This window comes from Phaseolus vulgaris, chromosome 10 (genome assembly GCF_051622355.1).
Source record: "Phaseolus vulgaris cultivar YP4 chromosome 10, ASM5162235v1, whole genome shotgun sequence".
NCBI classification, from domain to species: domain Eukaryota; kingdom Viridiplantae; phylum Streptophyta; class Magnoliopsida; order Fabales; family Fabaceae; genus Phaseolus; species Phaseolus vulgaris.
Genome location: NC_143507.1, coordinates 15,537,501 through 15,550,494, shown reverse-complemented (window position 1 = coordinate 15,550,494; position 12,994 = coordinate 15,537,501). Strand labels below are relative to the sequence as shown.

Sequence of the window (12,994 nt, the reverse complement as noted above, 5' to 3'; positions counted from 1 at the left end):
ACTCGCTACACAACACTATTTCACGATCGTTTTTGTAGGTACTTTAAGATTTTTATTTACAGCTCAGCAAAAAAAAAAAAGCACAAAAAAGGTGAACTCGTGGTTTGACTGTCTAGGCCAGGAAGAGGAAGAAAAACATAACACAAAAAAGAAGTGCAACACGAGGACTTCCCAGGAGGTCACCCATCCTAGTACTACTCTCGCCCAAGCACGTTTAACCGCGGAGTTCTGATGGGATCCGATGCATTAGTGCTGGTATGATCACACCTGCCAAGCGTTGCGCGATTAATACCTATATGGGTTTGCAGGTGGGCTTCAGTTTCAAAATGGTTGGACCTCGAACGCGATAACTCGCTACACAACACTATTTCAAGATCGTTTTTGTAGGTACTTTAAGATTTTCATTTAGAGCTCAGCAAAAAAAAAAAGCACAAAAAAGGTGAACTCATGGTTTGACTGTCTAGGCTAGGAAGAGGAAGAAAAACAAAACACAAAAAAGAAGTGCAACACGAGGACTTCCCAGGAGGTCACCCATCCTAGTACTACTCTCGCCCAAGGATGATTAACCGCGGAGTTCTGATGGGATCCGATGCATTAGTGCTGGTATGATCGCACCTGCCAAGTGTTGCGCGATCAATACCTATATGGGTTTGCAGGTGGGCTTCAGTTTCAAAATGGTTGGACCTCGAACGCGATAACTCGCTAGACAACACTATTCCACGATCGTTTTTGTAGGTACTTTAAGATTTTTATTTAGAGCTCAGCAAAAAAAAAAAAGCACCAAAAAGGTGAACTCACGGTTTGACTGTCTAGGCCAGGAAGAGGAAGAAAAACATAACACAAAAAAGAAGTGCAACACGAGGACTTCCCAGGAGGTCACCCATCCTAGTACTACTCCCGCCCAGGCTCGCTTCACTGCGGAGTTCTGATGGGATCCGGTGCATGAGTGCTGGTATGATCGCACCTGCCAAGCGTTGCGCGATCAATACCTATATGGGTTTGCAGGTGGGCTTCAGTTTCAAAATGGTTGGACCTCGAACGCGATAACTCGCTACACAACACTATTTCACGATCGTTTTTGTAGGTACTTTAAGATTTTTATTTAGAGCTCAGCAAAAAAAAAAAAGCACAAAAAAGATGAACTCATGGTTTGACTGTCTAGGCCAGGAAGAGGAAGAAAAATATAACACAAAAAAGAAGTGCAACACGAGGACTTCCCAGGAGGTCACCCATCCTAGTACTACTCTCGCCCAAGCACGCTTGACTGCGGAATTCTGATGGGATCCGGTGCATTAGTGCTGGTATGATCGCACTTGCCAAGCGTTGCGCGATCAATACCTATATGGGTTTGCAGGTGGGCTTCAGTTTCAAAATGGTTGGACCTCGAACGCGATAACTCGCTACACAACACTATTTCACGATCGTTTTTGTAGGTACTTTAAGATTTTTATTTAGAGCTCAGCAAAAAAAAAAAGCACAAAAAAGGTGAACTCACGGTTTGACTGTCTAGGCCAGGAAGAGGAAGAAAAACATAACACAAAAAAGAAGTGCAACACGAGGACTTCCGAGGAGGTCACCCATCCTAGTACTACTCTCGCCCAAGCACGCTTGACTGCGGAGTTCTGATGGGATCCAGTGCATTAGTGCTGGTATGATCGCACCTGCCAAGCGTTGCGCGATCAATACCTATATGGGTTTGCAGGTGGGCTTCAGTTTCAAAATGGTTGGACCTCGAACGCGATAACTCGCTACACAACACTATTTCACGATCGTTTTTGTAGGTACTTGAAGATTTTTATTTAGAGCTCAGCAAAAAAAAAAAAGCACAAAAAAGGTGAACTCATGGTTTGACTGTCTAGGCCAGGAAGAGGAAGAAAAACATAACACAAAAAAGAAGTGCAACACGAGGACTTCCAAGGAGGTCACCCATCCTAGTACTACTCTCGCCCAGGCACGCTTAACAGCGGAGTTCTGATGGGATCCGGTGCATTAGTGCTGGTATGATCGCCCCTGCCAAGCGTTGCGCGATCAATACCTATATGGGTTTGCAGGTGGGCTTCAGTTTCAAAATGGTTGGACCTCGAACGCGATAACTCGCTACACAACACTATTTCACGATCGTTTTTGTAGGTACTTTAAGATTTTTATTTAGAGCTCAGCAAAAAAAAAAAAGCACAAAAAAGGTGAACTCATGGTTTGACTGTCTAGGCCAGGAAGAGGAAGAAAAACATAACACAAAAAAGAAGTGCAACACGAGGACTTCCCAGGAGGTCACCCATCCTAGTACTACTCTCGTCCAAGCACGTTTAACCGCGGAGTTCTGATGGGATCCGATGCATTAGTGCTGGTATGATCGCACCTGCCAAGCGTTGCGCGATCAATACTTATATGGGTTTGCAGGTGGGCTTCAGTTTCAAAATGGTTGGACCTCGAACGCGATAACTCGCTACACAACACTATTTCACGATCGTTTTTGTAGGTACTTTAAGATTTTTATTTAGAGCTCAGCAAAAAACAAAAAGCACCAAAAAGGTGAACTCACGGTTTTACTGTCTAGGCCTGGAAGAGGAAGAAAAACATAACACAAAAAAGAAGTGCAACACGAGGACTTCCCAGGAGGTCACCCATCCTAGTACTACTCCCGCCCGGGCCCGCTTCACTGCGGAGTTCTGATGGGATCCGGTGCATTAGTGCTGGTATGATCGCACCTGCCAAGCGTTGCGCGATCAATACCTATATGGGTTTGCAGGTGGGCTTCAGTTTCAAAATGGTTGGACCTCAAACGCGATAACTCGCTACACAACACTATTTCACGATCGTTTTTGTAGGTACCTGAAGATTTTTATTTAGAGCTCAGCAAAAAAAAAAAAGCACAAAAAAGGTGAACTCATGGTTTGACTGTCTAGGCCAGGAAGAGGAAGAAAAACATAACACAAAAAAGAAGTGCAACACGAGGACTTCCCAGGAGGTCACCCATCCTAGTACTACTCTCGCCCAAGGATGGTTAACCGCGGAGTTCTGATGGGATCCGATGCATTAGTGCTGGTATGATCGCACCTGCCAAGTGTTGCGCGATCAATACCTATATGGGTTTGCAGGTGGGCTTCAGTTTCAAAATGGTTGGACCTCGAACGCGATAACTCGCTACACAACACTATTTCACGATCGTTTTTGTAGGTACTTGAAGATTTTTATTTAGAGCTCAGCAAAAAAAAAAAAGCACAAAAAAGGTGAACTCATGGTTTGACTGTCTAGGCCAGGAAGAGGAAGAAAAACATAACACAAAAAAGAAGTGCAACACGAGGACTTCCAAGGAGGTCACCCATCCTAGTACTACTCTCGTCCAAGCACGTTTAACCGCGGAGTTCTGATGGGATCCGATGCATTAGTGCTGGTATGATCGCACCTGCCAAGCGTTGCGCGATCAATACCTATATGGGTTTGCAGGTGGGCTTCAGTTTCAAAATGGTTGGACCTCGAACGCGATAACTCGCTACACAACACTATTTCACGATCGTTTTTGTAGGTACTTTAAGATTTTTATTTAGAGCTCAGCAAAAAAAAAAAAGCACAAAAAAGGTGAACTCATGGTTTGACTGTCTAGGCCAGGCAGAGGAAGAAAAACATAACACAAAAAAGAAGTGCAACACGAGGACTTCCAAGGAGGTCAACCATCCTAGTACTACTCTCGCCCAAGCACGCTTAACCGCGGAGTTCTGATGGGATCCGGTGCATTAGTGCTGGTATGATCGCACCTGCCAAGCGTTGCGCGATCAATACCTATATGGGTTTGCAGGTGGGCTTCAGTTTCAAAATGGTTGGACCTCGAACGCGATAACTCGCTACACAACACTATTTCACGATCGTTTTTGTAGGTACTTTAAGATTTTTATTTAGAGCTCAGCAAAAAACAAAAAGCACCAAAAAGGTGAACTCACGGTTTTACTGTCTAGGCCTGGAAGAGGAAGAAAAACATAACACAAAAAAGAAGTGCAACACGAGGACTTCCCAGGAGGTCACCCATCCTAGTACTACTCCCGCCCGGGCCCGCTTCACTGCGGAGTTGTGATGGGATCCGGTGCATTAGTGCTGGTATGATCGCACCTGCCAAGCGTTGCGCGATCAATACCTATATGGGTTTGCAGGTGGGCTTCAGTTTCAAAATGGTTGGACCTCGAACGCGATAACTCGCTACACAACACTATTTCACGATCGTTTTTGTAGGTACTTTAAGATTTTTATTTAGAGCTCAGCAAAAAACAAAAAGCACCAAAAAGGTGAACTCACGGTTTTACTGTCTAGGCCTGGAAGAGGAAGAAAAACATAACACAAAAAAGAAGTGCAACACGAGGACTTCCCAGGAGGTCACCCATCCTAGTACTACTCCCGCCCGGGCCCGCTTCACTGCGGAGTTCTGATGGGATCCGGTGCATTAGTGCTGGTATGATCGCACCTGCCAAGCGTTGCGCGATCAATACCTATATGGGTTTGCAGGTGGGCTTCAGTTTCAAAATGGTTGGACCTCGAACGCGATAACTCGCTACACAACACTATTTCACGATCGTTTTTGTAGGTACTTTAAGATTTTTATTTACAGCTCAGCAAAAAAAAAAAAAGCACAAAAAAGGTGAACTCATGGTTTGACTGTCTAGGCCAGGAAGAGGAAGAAAAACATAACACAAAAAAGAAGTGCAACACGAGGACTTCCCAGGAGGTCACCCATCCTAGTACTACTCTCGCCCAAGCACGTTTAACCGCGGAGTTCTGATGGGATCCGATGCATTAGTGCTGGTATGATCACACCTGCCAAGCGTTGCGCGATTAATACCTATATGGGTTTGCAGGTGGGCTTCAGTTTCAAAATGGTTGGACCTCGAACGCGATAACTCGCTACACAACACTATTTCAAGATCGTTTTTGTAGGTACTTTAAGATTTTCATTTAGAGCTCAGCAAAAAAAAAAAGCACAAAAAAGGTGAACTCATGGTTTGACTGTCTAGGCTAGGAAGAGGAAGAAAAACAAAACACAAAAAAGAAGTGCAACACGAGGACTTCCCAGGAGGTCACCCATCCTAGTACTACTCTCGCCCAAGGATGATTAACCGCGGAGTTCTGATGGGATCCGATGCATTAGTGCTGGTATGATCGCACCTGCCAAGTGTTGCGCGATCAATACCTATATGGGTTTGCAGGTGGGCTTCAGTTTCAAAATGGTTGGACCTCGAACGCGATAACTCGCTAGACAACACTATTTCACGATCGTTTTTGTAGGTACTTTAAGATTTTTATTTAGAGCTCAGCAAAAAAAAAAAAGCACCAAAAAGGTGAACTCACGGTTTGACTGTCTAGGCCAGGAAGAGGAAGAAAAACATAACACAAAAAAGAAGTGCAACACGAGGACTTCCCAGGAGGTCACCCATCCTAGTACTACTCCCGCCCAGGCCCGCTTCACTGCGGAGTTCTGATGGGATCCGGTGCATTAGTGCTGGTATGATCGCACCTGCCAAGCGTTGCGCGATCAATACCTATATGGGTTTGCAGGTGGGCTTCAGTTTCAAAATGGTTGGACCTCGAACGCGATAACTCGCTACACAACACTATTTCACGATCGTTTTTGTAGGTACTTTAAGATTTTTATTTAGAGCTCAGCAAAAAAAAAAAAAAGCACAAAAAAGATGAACTCATGGTTTGACTGTCTAGGCCAGGAAGAGGAAGAAAAATATAACACAAGAAAGAAGTGCAACACGAGGACTTCCCAGGAGGTCACCCATCCTAGTACTACTCTCGCCCAAGCACGCTTGACTGCGGAATTCTGATGGGATCCGGTGCATTAGTGCTGGTATGATCGCACCTGCCAAGCGTTGCGCGATCAATACCTATATGGGTTTGTAGGTGTGCTTCAGTTTCAAAATGGTTGGACCTCGAACGCGATAACTCGCTACACAACACTATTTCACGATCGTTTTTGTAGGTACTTTAAGATTTTTATTTAGAGCTCAGCAAAAAAAAAAAGCACAAAAAAGGTGAACTCACGGTTTGACTGTCTAGGCCAGGAAGAGGAAGAAAAACATAACACAAAAAAGAAGTGCAACACGAGGACGCGGAGTTCTGATGGGATTCGGTGCATTAGTGCTGGTATGATCGCACCTGCCAAGCGTTGCGCGATCAATACCTATATGGGTTTGCAGGTGGGCTTCAGTTTCAAAATAGTTGGACCTCGAACGCGATAACTCGCTACACAACACTATTTCACGATCGTTTTTGTAGGTACTTTAAGATTTTTATTTAGAGCTCAGCAAAAAAAAAAAAAAGCACAAAAAAGGTGAACTCATGGTTTGACTGTCTAGGCCAGGAAGAGGAAGAAAAACATAACACAAAAAAGAAGTGCAACACGAGGACTTCCCTGGAGGTCACCCATCCTAGTACTACTCTCGCCCAAGCACGCTTAACTGCGGAGTTCTGATGGGATCCGGTGCATTAGTGCTGGTATAATCGCACCTGCCAAGCGTTGCGCGATCAATACCTATATGGGTTTGCAGGTGGGCTTCAGTTTCAAAATAGTTGGACCTCGAACGCGATAACTCGCTACACAACACTATTTCACGATCGTTTTTGTAGGTACTTTAAGATTTTTATTTAGAGCTCAGCAAAAAAAAAAAAAGCACAAAAAAGGTGAACTCATGGTTTGACTGTCTAGGCCAGGAAGAGGAAGAAAAACATAACACAAAAGAGAAGTGCAACACGAGGACTTCCCAGGAGGTCACCCATCCTAGTACTACTCTCGCCCAAGCACGCTTCACTGCGGAGTTCTGATGGGATCCGGTGCATTAGTGCTGGTATGATCGCACCTGCCAAGCGTTGCGCGATCAATACCTATATGGGTTTGCAGGTGGGCTTCAGTTTCAAAATAGTTGGACCTCGAACGCGATAACTCGCTACACAACACTATTTCACGATCGTTTTTGTAGGTACTTTAAGATTTTTATTTAGAGCTCAGCAAAAAAAAAAAAAAGCACAAAAAAGGTGAACTCATGGTTTGACTGTCTAGGCCAGGAAGAGGAAGAAAAACATAACACAAAAAAGAAGTGCAACACGAGGACTTCCCAGGAGGTCACCCATCCTAGTACTACTCTCGCCCAAGCACGCTTGACTGCGGAGTTCTGATGGGATCCGGTGCATTAGTGCTGGTATGATCGCACCTGCCAAGCGTTGCGCGATCAATACCTATATGGGTTTGCAGGTGGGCTTCAGTTTCAAAATGGTTGGACCTCGAACGCGATAACTCGCTACACAACACTATTTCACGATCGTTTTTGTAGGTACTTGAAGATTTTTATTTAGAGCTCAACAAAAAAAAAAAAGCACAAAAAAGGTGAACTCATGGTTTGACTGTCTAGGCCAGGAAGAGGAAGAAAAACATAACACAAAAAAGAAGTGCAACACGAGGACTTCCCAGGAGGTCACCCATCCTAGTACTACTCTCGCCCAAGCACGCTTGACTGCGGAGTTCTGATGGGATCCGATGCATTAGTGCTGGTATGATCGCACCTGCCAAGCGTTGCGCGATCAATACCTATATGGGTTTGCAGGTGGGCTTCAGTTTCAAAATGGTTGGACCTCGAACGCGATAACTCGCTACACAACACTATTTCACGATCGTTTTTGTAGGTACTTTAAGATTTTTATTTAGAGCTCAGCAAAAAAAAAAAAGCACCAAAAAGGTGAACTCACGGTTTGACTGTCTAGGCCAGGAAGAGGAAGAAAAACTTAACACAAAAAAGAAGTGCAACACGAGGACGCGGAGTTCTGATGGGATTCGGTGCATTAGTGCTGGTATGATCGCACCTGCCAAGCGTTGCGCGATCAATACCTATATGGGTTTGCAGGTGGGCTTCAGTTTCAAAATAGTTGGACCTCGAACGCGATAACTCGCTACACAACACTATTTCACGATCGTTTTTGTAGGTACTTTAAGATTTTTATTTAGAGCTCAGCAAAAAAAAAAAAAAGCACAAAAAAGGTGAACTCATGGTTTGACTGTCTAGGCTAGGAAGAGGAAGAAAAACAAAACACAAAAAAGAAGTGCAACACGAGGACTTCCCAGGAGGTCACCCATCCTAGTACTACTCTCGCCCAAGGATGATTAACCGCGGAGTTCTGATGGGATCCGATGCATTAGTGCTGGTATGATCGCACCTGCCAAGTGTTGCGCGATCAATACCTATATGGGTTTGCAGGTGGGCTTCAGTTTCAAAATGGTTGGACCTCGAACGCGATAACTCGCTAGACAACACTATTTCACGATCGTTTTTGTAGGTACTTTAAGATTTTTATTTAGAGCTCAGCAAAAAAAAAAAAGCACCAAAAAGGTGAACTCACGGTTTGACTGTCTAGGCCAGGAAGAGGAAGAAAAACATAACACAAAAAAGAAGTGCAACACGAGGACTTCCCAGGAGGTCACCCATCCTAGTACTACTCTCGCCCGATCACGCTTGACTGCGGAGTTCTGATGGGATCCGATGCATTAGTGCTGGTATGATCGCACCTGCCAAGCGTTGCGCGATCAATACCTATATGGGTTTGCAGGTGGGCTTCAGTTTCAAAATGGTTGGACCTCGAACGCGATAACTCGCTACACAACACTATTTCACGATCGTTTTTGTAGGTACTTTAAGATTTTTATTTAGAGCTCAGCAAAAAAAAAAAAGCACCAAAAAGGTGAACTCACGGTTTGACTGTCTAGGCCAGGAAGAGGAAGAAAAACTTAACACAAAAAAGAAGTGCAACACGAGGACTTCCCAGGAGGTCACCCATCCTAGTACTACTCTCGCCCAAGCACGCTTGACTGCGGAGTTCTGATGGGATCCGGTGCATTAGTGCTGGTATGATCGCACCTGCCAAGCGTTGCGCGATCAATACCTATATGGGTTTGCAGGTGGGCTTCAGTTTCAAAATGGTTGGACCTCGAACGCGATAACTCGCTACACAACACTATTTCACGATCGTTTTTGTAGGTACTTGAAGATTTTTATTTAGAGCTCAGCAAAAAAAAAAAAGCACAAAAAAGGTGAACTCATGGTTTGACTGTCTAGGCCAGGAAGAGGAAGAAAAACATAACACAAAAAAGAAGTGCAACACGAGGACTTCCCAGGAGGTCACCCATCATAGTACTACTCTCGCCCAAGCACGCTTGACTGCGGAGTTCTGATGGGATCCGGTGCATTAGTGCTGGTATGATCGCACCTGCCAAGCGTTGCGCGATCAATACCTATATGGGTTTGCAGGTGGGCTTCAGTTTCAAAATAGTTGGACCTCGAACGCGATAACTCGCTACACAACACTATTTCACGATCGTTTTTGTAGGTACTTTAAGATTTTTATTTAGAGCTCAGCAAAAAAAAAAAAAAGCACAAAAAAGGTGAACTCATGGTTTGACTGTCTAGGGCAGGAAGAGGAAGAAAAACATAACACAAAAAAGAAGTGCAACACGAGGACTTCCAAGGAGGTCACCCATCCTAGTACTACTCTCGCCCGAGCACGCTTGACTACGGAGTTCTGATGGGATCCGGTGCATTAGTGTTGGTATGATCGCACCTGCCAAGCGTTGCGCGATCAATACCTATATGGGTTTGCAGGTGGGCTTCAGTTTCAAAATAGTTGGACCTCGAACGCGATAACTCGCTACACAACACTATTTCACGATCGTTTTTGTAGGTACTTTAAGATTTTTATTTAGAGCTCAGCAAAAAAAAAAAAAAAGCACAAAAAAGGTGAACTCATGGTTTGACTGTCTAGGCCAGGAAGAGGAAGAAAAACATAACACAAAAAAGAAGTGCAACACGAGGACTTCCCTGGAGGTCACCCATCCTAGTACTACTCTCGCCCGAGCACGCTTAACTGCGGAGTTCTGATGGGATCCGGTGCATTAGTGCTGGTATAATCGCACCTGCCAAGCGTTGCGCGATCAATACCTATATGGGTTTGCAGGTGGGCTTCAGTTTCAAAATAGTTGGACCTCGAACGCGATAACTCGCTACACAACACTATTTCACGATCGTTTTTGTAGGTACTTTAAGATTTTTATTTAGAGCTCAGCAAAAAAAAAAAAAGCACAAAAAAGGTGAACTCATGGTTTGACTGTCTAGGCCAGGAAGAGGAAGAAAAACATAACACAAAAAAGAAGTGCAACACGAGGACTTCCCAGGAGGTCACCCATCCTAGTACTACTCTTGCCCAAGCACGCTTGACTGCGGAGTTCTGATGGGATCCGGTGCATTAGTGCTGGTATGATCGCACCTGCCAAGCGTTGCGCGATCAATACCTATATGGGTTTGCAGGTGGGCTTCAGTTTCAAAATAGTTGGACCTCGAACGCGATAACTCGCTACACAACACTATTTCACGATCGTTTTTGTAGGTACTTTAAGATTTTTATTTAGAGCTCAGCAAAAAAAAAAAAAAGCACAAAAAAGGTGAACTCATGGTTTGACTGTCTAGGCCAGGAAGAGGAAGAAAAACATAACACAAAAAAGAAGTGCAACACGAGGACTTCCCAGGAGGTCACCCATCCTAGTACTACTCTCGCCCAAGCACGCTTGACTGCGGAGTTCTGATGGGATCCGGTGCATTAGTGCTGGTATGATCGCACCTGCCAAGCGTTGCGCGATCAATACCTATATGGGTTTGCAGGTGGGCTTCAGTTTCAAAATAGTTGGACCTCGAACGCGATAACTCGCTACACAACACTATTTCACGATCGTTTTTGTAGGTACTTTAAGATTTTTATTTAGAGCTCAGCAAAAAAAAAAAAAAGCACAAAAAAGGTGAACTCATGGTTTGACTGTCTAGGGCAGGAAGAGGAAGAAAAACATAACACAAAAAAGAAGTGCAACACGAGGACTTCCCAGGAGGTCACCCATCCTAGTACTACTCTCGCACAAGCACGCTTGACTGCGGAGTTCTGATGGGATCCGGTGCATTAGTGCTGGTATGATCGCACCTGCCAAGCGTTGCGCGATCAATACCTATATGGGTTTGCAGGTGGGCTTCAGTTTCAAAATAGTTGGACCTCGAACGCGATAACTCGCTACACAACACTATTTCACGATCGTTTTTGTAGGTACTTTAAGATTTTTATTTAGAGCTCAGCAAAAAAAAAAAAAAGCACAAAAAAGGTGAACTCATGGTTTGACTGTCTAGGCCAGGAAGAGGAAGAAAAACATAACACAAAAAAGAAGTGCAACACGAGGACTTCCCAGGAGGTCACCCATCCTAGTACTACTCTCGCCCAAGCACGCTTGACTGCGGAGTTCTGATGGGATCCGGTGCATTAGTGCTGGTATGATCGCACCTGCCAAGCGTTGCGCGATCAATACCTATATGGGTTTGCAGGTGGGCTTCAGTTTCAAAATAGTTGGACCTCGAACGCGATAACTCGCTACACAACACTATTTCACGATCGTTTTTGTAGGTACTTTAAGATTTTTATTTAGAGCTCAGCAAAAAAAAAAAAAAGCACAAAAAAGGTGAACTCATGGTTTGACTGTCTAGGCCAGGAAGAGGAAGAAAAACATAACACAAAAAAGAAGTGCAACACGAGGACTTCCCAGGAGGTCACCCATCCTAGTACTACTCTCGCCCAAGCACGCTTGACTGCGGAGTTCTGATGGGATCCGGTGCATTAGTGCTGGTATGATCGCACCTGCCAAGCGTTGCGCGATCAATACCTATATGGGTTTGCAGGTGGGCTTCAGTTTCAAAATAGTTGGACCTCGAACGCGATAACTCGCTACACAACACTATTTCACGATCGTTTTTGTAGGTACTTTAAGATTTTTATTTAGAGCTCAGCAAAAAAAAAAAAAAGCACAAAAAAGGTGAACTCATGGTTTGACTGTCTAGGGCAGGAAGAGGAAGAAAAACATAACACAAAAAAGAAGTGCAACACGAGGACTTCCCAGGAGGTCACCCATCCTAGTACTACTCTCGCACAAGCACGCTTAACTGCGGAGTTCTGATGGGATCCGGTGCATTAGTGCTGGTATGATCGCACCTGCCAAGCGTTGCGCGATCAATACCTATATGGGTTTGCAGGTGGGCTTCAGTTTCAAAATAGTTGGACCTCGAACGCGATAACTCGCTACACAACACTATTTCACGATCGTTTTTGTAGGTACTTTAAGATTTTTATTTAGAGCTCAGCAAAAAAAAAAAAAAGCACAAAAAAGGTGAACTCATGGTTTGACTGTCTAGGCCAGGAAGAGGAAGAAAAACATAACACAAAAAAGAAGTGCAACACGAGGACTTCCCAGGAGGTCACCCATCCTAGTACTACTCTCGCCCAAGCACGCTTGACTGCGGAGTTCTGATGGGATCCGGTGCATTAGTGCTGGTATGATCGCACCTGCCAAGCGTTGCGCGATCAATACCTATATGGGTTTGCAGGTGGGCTTCAGTTTCAAAATAGTTGGACCTCGAACGCGATAACTCGCTACACAACACTATTTCACGATCGTTTTTGTAGGTACTTTAAGATTTTTATTTAGAGCTCAGCAAAAAAAAAAAAAAGCACAAAAAAGGTGAACTCATGGTTTGACTGTCTAGGCCAGGAAGAGGAAGAAAAACATAACACAAAAAAGAAGTGCAACACGAGGACTTCCCAGGAGGTCACCCATCCTAGTACTACTCTCGCCCAAGCACGCTTATCTGCGGAGTTCTGATGGGATCCGGTGCATTAGTGCTGGTATGATCGCACCTGCCAAGCGTTGCGCGATCAATACCTATATGGGTTTGCAGGTGGGCTTCAGTTTCAAAATAGTTGGACCTCGAACGCGATAACTCGCTACACAACACTATTTCACGATCGTTTTTGTAGGTACTTTAAGATTTTTATTTAGAGCTCAGCAAAAAAAAAAAAAAGCACAAAAAAGGTGAACTCATGGTTTGACTGTCTAGGGCAGGAAGAGGAAGAAAAACATAACACAAAAAAGAAGTGC

General features: G+C 44.4%; 30 non-coding genes and 6 pseudogenes across 30 annotated transcripts in view; all 36 read right to left on the bottom strand.

Annotated features, from left to right (window-relative positions):
* Positions 1-150: 150 nt before the first annotated feature.
* LOC150024620 (5S ribosomal RNA) lies at positions 151-269 on the bottom strand. The gene has a single exon (XR_016517088.1). It is a non-coding gene; the product is annotated as a 5S ribosomal RNA (ribosomal RNA).
* Positions 270-498: 229 nt separating this feature from the next.
* On the bottom strand, positions 499-617 carry LOC150024619 (5S ribosomal RNA; annotated as a pseudogene).
* Positions 618-847: 230 nt separating this feature from the next.
* Positions 848-966, bottom strand: LOC150024618 (5S ribosomal RNA). The gene has a single exon (XR_016517068.1). It is a non-coding gene; the product is annotated as a 5S ribosomal RNA (ribosomal RNA).
* A 230-nt stretch (positions 967-1,196) lies between these two features.
* Positions 1,197-1,315, bottom strand: LOC150024617 (5S ribosomal RNA). Its single transcript, XR_016517027.1, has one exon. It is a non-coding gene; the product is annotated as a 5S ribosomal RNA (ribosomal RNA).
* Positions 1,316-1,544: 229 nt separating this feature from the next.
* On the bottom strand, positions 1,545-1,663 carry LOC150024616 (5S ribosomal RNA). The gene has a single exon (XR_016517086.1). It is a non-coding gene; the product is annotated as a 5S ribosomal RNA (ribosomal RNA).
* Positions 1,664-1,893: 230 nt separating this feature from the next.
* Positions 1,894-2,012, bottom strand: LOC150024615 (5S ribosomal RNA). The gene has a single exon (XR_016517104.1). It is a non-coding gene; the product is annotated as a 5S ribosomal RNA (ribosomal RNA).
* Positions 2,013-2,242: 230 nt separating this feature from the next.
* Positions 2,243-2,361, bottom strand: LOC150024614 (5S ribosomal RNA). Its single transcript, XR_016517101.1, has one exon. It is a non-coding gene; the product is annotated as a 5S ribosomal RNA (ribosomal RNA).
* Positions 2,362-2,591: 230 nt separating this feature from the next.
* On the bottom strand, positions 2,592-2,710 carry LOC150024613 (5S ribosomal RNA). Its single transcript, XR_016517055.1, has one exon. It is a non-coding gene; the product is annotated as a 5S ribosomal RNA (ribosomal RNA).
* A 230-nt stretch (positions 2,711-2,940) lies between these two features.
* LOC150024612 (5S ribosomal RNA) lies at positions 2,941-3,059 on the bottom strand (annotated as a pseudogene).
* A 230-nt stretch (positions 3,060-3,289) lies between these two features.
* Positions 3,290-3,408, bottom strand: LOC150024611 (5S ribosomal RNA; annotated as a pseudogene).
* Positions 3,409-3,638: 230 nt separating this feature from the next.
* On the bottom strand, positions 3,639-3,757 carry LOC150024610 (5S ribosomal RNA). Its single transcript, XR_016517092.1, has one exon. It is a non-coding gene; the product is annotated as a 5S ribosomal RNA (ribosomal RNA).
* Positions 3,758-3,987: 230 nt separating this feature from the next.
* LOC150024609 (5S ribosomal RNA) lies at positions 3,988-4,106 on the bottom strand (annotated as a pseudogene).
* A 230-nt stretch (positions 4,107-4,336) lies between these two features.
* Positions 4,337-4,455, bottom strand: LOC150024608 (5S ribosomal RNA). The gene has a single exon (XR_016517054.1). It is a non-coding gene; the product is annotated as a 5S ribosomal RNA (ribosomal RNA).
* A 231-nt stretch (positions 4,456-4,686) lies between these two features.
* On the bottom strand, positions 4,687-4,805 carry LOC150024607 (5S ribosomal RNA). The gene has a single exon (XR_016517087.1). It is a non-coding gene; the product is annotated as a 5S ribosomal RNA (ribosomal RNA).
* Positions 4,806-5,034: 229 nt separating this feature from the next.
* Positions 5,035-5,153, bottom strand: LOC150024606 (5S ribosomal RNA; annotated as a pseudogene).
* Positions 5,154-5,383: 230 nt separating this feature from the next.
* LOC150024605 (5S ribosomal RNA) lies at positions 5,384-5,502 on the bottom strand. The gene has a single exon (XR_016517040.1). It is a non-coding gene; the product is annotated as a 5S ribosomal RNA (ribosomal RNA).
* A 232-nt stretch (positions 5,503-5,734) lies between these two features.
* On the bottom strand, positions 5,735-5,853 carry LOC150024604 (5S ribosomal RNA). The gene has a single exon (XR_016517041.1). It is a non-coding gene; the product is annotated as a 5S ribosomal RNA (ribosomal RNA).
* Positions 5,854-6,381: 528 nt separating this feature from the next.
* Positions 6,382-6,500, bottom strand: LOC150024603 (5S ribosomal RNA). The gene has a single exon (XR_016516970.1). It is a non-coding gene; the product is annotated as a 5S ribosomal RNA (ribosomal RNA).
* A 231-nt stretch (positions 6,501-6,731) lies between these two features.
* LOC150024602 (5S ribosomal RNA) lies at positions 6,732-6,850 on the bottom strand. Its single transcript, XR_016516773.1, has one exon. It is a non-coding gene; the product is annotated as a 5S ribosomal RNA (ribosomal RNA).
* A 232-nt stretch (positions 6,851-7,082) lies between these two features.
* On the bottom strand, positions 7,083-7,201 carry LOC150024601 (5S ribosomal RNA). Its single transcript, XR_016516916.1, has one exon. It is a non-coding gene; the product is annotated as a 5S ribosomal RNA (ribosomal RNA).
* Positions 7,202-7,431: 230 nt separating this feature from the next.
* On the bottom strand, positions 7,432-7,550 carry LOC150024600 (5S ribosomal RNA). The gene has a single exon (XR_016517039.1). It is a non-coding gene; the product is annotated as a 5S ribosomal RNA (ribosomal RNA).
* Positions 7,551-8,079: 529 nt separating this feature from the next.
* On the bottom strand, positions 8,080-8,198 carry LOC150024599 (5S ribosomal RNA; annotated as a pseudogene).
* A 230-nt stretch (positions 8,199-8,428) lies between these two features.
* Positions 8,429-8,547, bottom strand: LOC150024598 (5S ribosomal RNA). Its single transcript, XR_016517103.1, has one exon. It is a non-coding gene; the product is annotated as a 5S ribosomal RNA (ribosomal RNA).
* Positions 8,548-8,777: 230 nt separating this feature from the next.
* LOC150024597 (5S ribosomal RNA) lies at positions 8,778-8,896 on the bottom strand. Its single transcript, XR_016516914.1, has one exon. It is a non-coding gene; the product is annotated as a 5S ribosomal RNA (ribosomal RNA).
* Positions 8,897-9,126: 230 nt separating this feature from the next.
* Positions 9,127-9,245, bottom strand: LOC150024596 (5S ribosomal RNA). Its single transcript, XR_016516938.1, has one exon. It is a non-coding gene; the product is annotated as a 5S ribosomal RNA (ribosomal RNA).
* A 232-nt stretch (positions 9,246-9,477) lies between these two features.
* On the bottom strand, positions 9,478-9,596 carry LOC150024595 (5S ribosomal RNA). Its single transcript, XR_016517102.1, has one exon. It is a non-coding gene; the product is annotated as a 5S ribosomal RNA (ribosomal RNA).
* Positions 9,597-9,829: 233 nt separating this feature from the next.
* On the bottom strand, positions 9,830-9,948 carry LOC150024594 (5S ribosomal RNA). The gene has a single exon (XR_016516974.1). It is a non-coding gene; the product is annotated as a 5S ribosomal RNA (ribosomal RNA).
* Positions 9,949-10,179: 231 nt separating this feature from the next.
* Positions 10,180-10,298, bottom strand: LOC150024593 (5S ribosomal RNA). The gene has a single exon (XR_016517052.1). It is a non-coding gene; the product is annotated as a 5S ribosomal RNA (ribosomal RNA).
* A 232-nt stretch (positions 10,299-10,530) lies between these two features.
* Positions 10,531-10,649, bottom strand: LOC150024592 (5S ribosomal RNA). The gene has a single exon (XR_016516913.1). It is a non-coding gene; the product is annotated as a 5S ribosomal RNA (ribosomal RNA).
* A 232-nt stretch (positions 10,650-10,881) lies between these two features.
* LOC150024591 (5S ribosomal RNA) lies at positions 10,882-11,000 on the bottom strand. The gene has a single exon (XR_016517065.1). It is a non-coding gene; the product is annotated as a 5S ribosomal RNA (ribosomal RNA).
* Positions 11,001-11,232: 232 nt separating this feature from the next.
* On the bottom strand, positions 11,233-11,351 carry LOC150024590 (5S ribosomal RNA). The gene has a single exon (XR_016516912.1). It is a non-coding gene; the product is annotated as a 5S ribosomal RNA (ribosomal RNA).
* Positions 11,352-11,583: 232 nt separating this feature from the next.
* Positions 11,584-11,702, bottom strand: LOC150024589 (5S ribosomal RNA). Its single transcript, XR_016516911.1, has one exon. It is a non-coding gene; the product is annotated as a 5S ribosomal RNA (ribosomal RNA).
* A 232-nt stretch (positions 11,703-11,934) lies between these two features.
* Positions 11,935-12,053, bottom strand: LOC150024588 (5S ribosomal RNA). The gene has a single exon (XR_016517034.1). It is a non-coding gene; the product is annotated as a 5S ribosomal RNA (ribosomal RNA).
* A 232-nt stretch (positions 12,054-12,285) lies between these two features.
* On the bottom strand, positions 12,286-12,404 carry LOC150024587 (5S ribosomal RNA). Its single transcript, XR_016516910.1, has one exon. It is a non-coding gene; the product is annotated as a 5S ribosomal RNA (ribosomal RNA).
* Positions 12,405-12,636: 232 nt separating this feature from the next.
* On the bottom strand, positions 12,637-12,755 carry LOC150024586 (5S ribosomal RNA). Its single transcript, XR_016516945.1, has one exon. It is a non-coding gene; the product is annotated as a 5S ribosomal RNA (ribosomal RNA).
* A 232-nt stretch (positions 12,756-12,987) lies between these two features.
* The window catches only part of LOC150024585 (5S ribosomal RNA), a 119-nt gene continuing 112 nt past the window's right edge, over positions 12,988-12,994 (bottom strand). Inside the window, exon 1 of the ribosomal RNA XR_016517078.1 lies at positions 12,988-12,994. This exon is cut by the window's right edge and continues 112 nt beyond it. This is a non-coding gene — a ribosomal RNA (5S ribosomal RNA).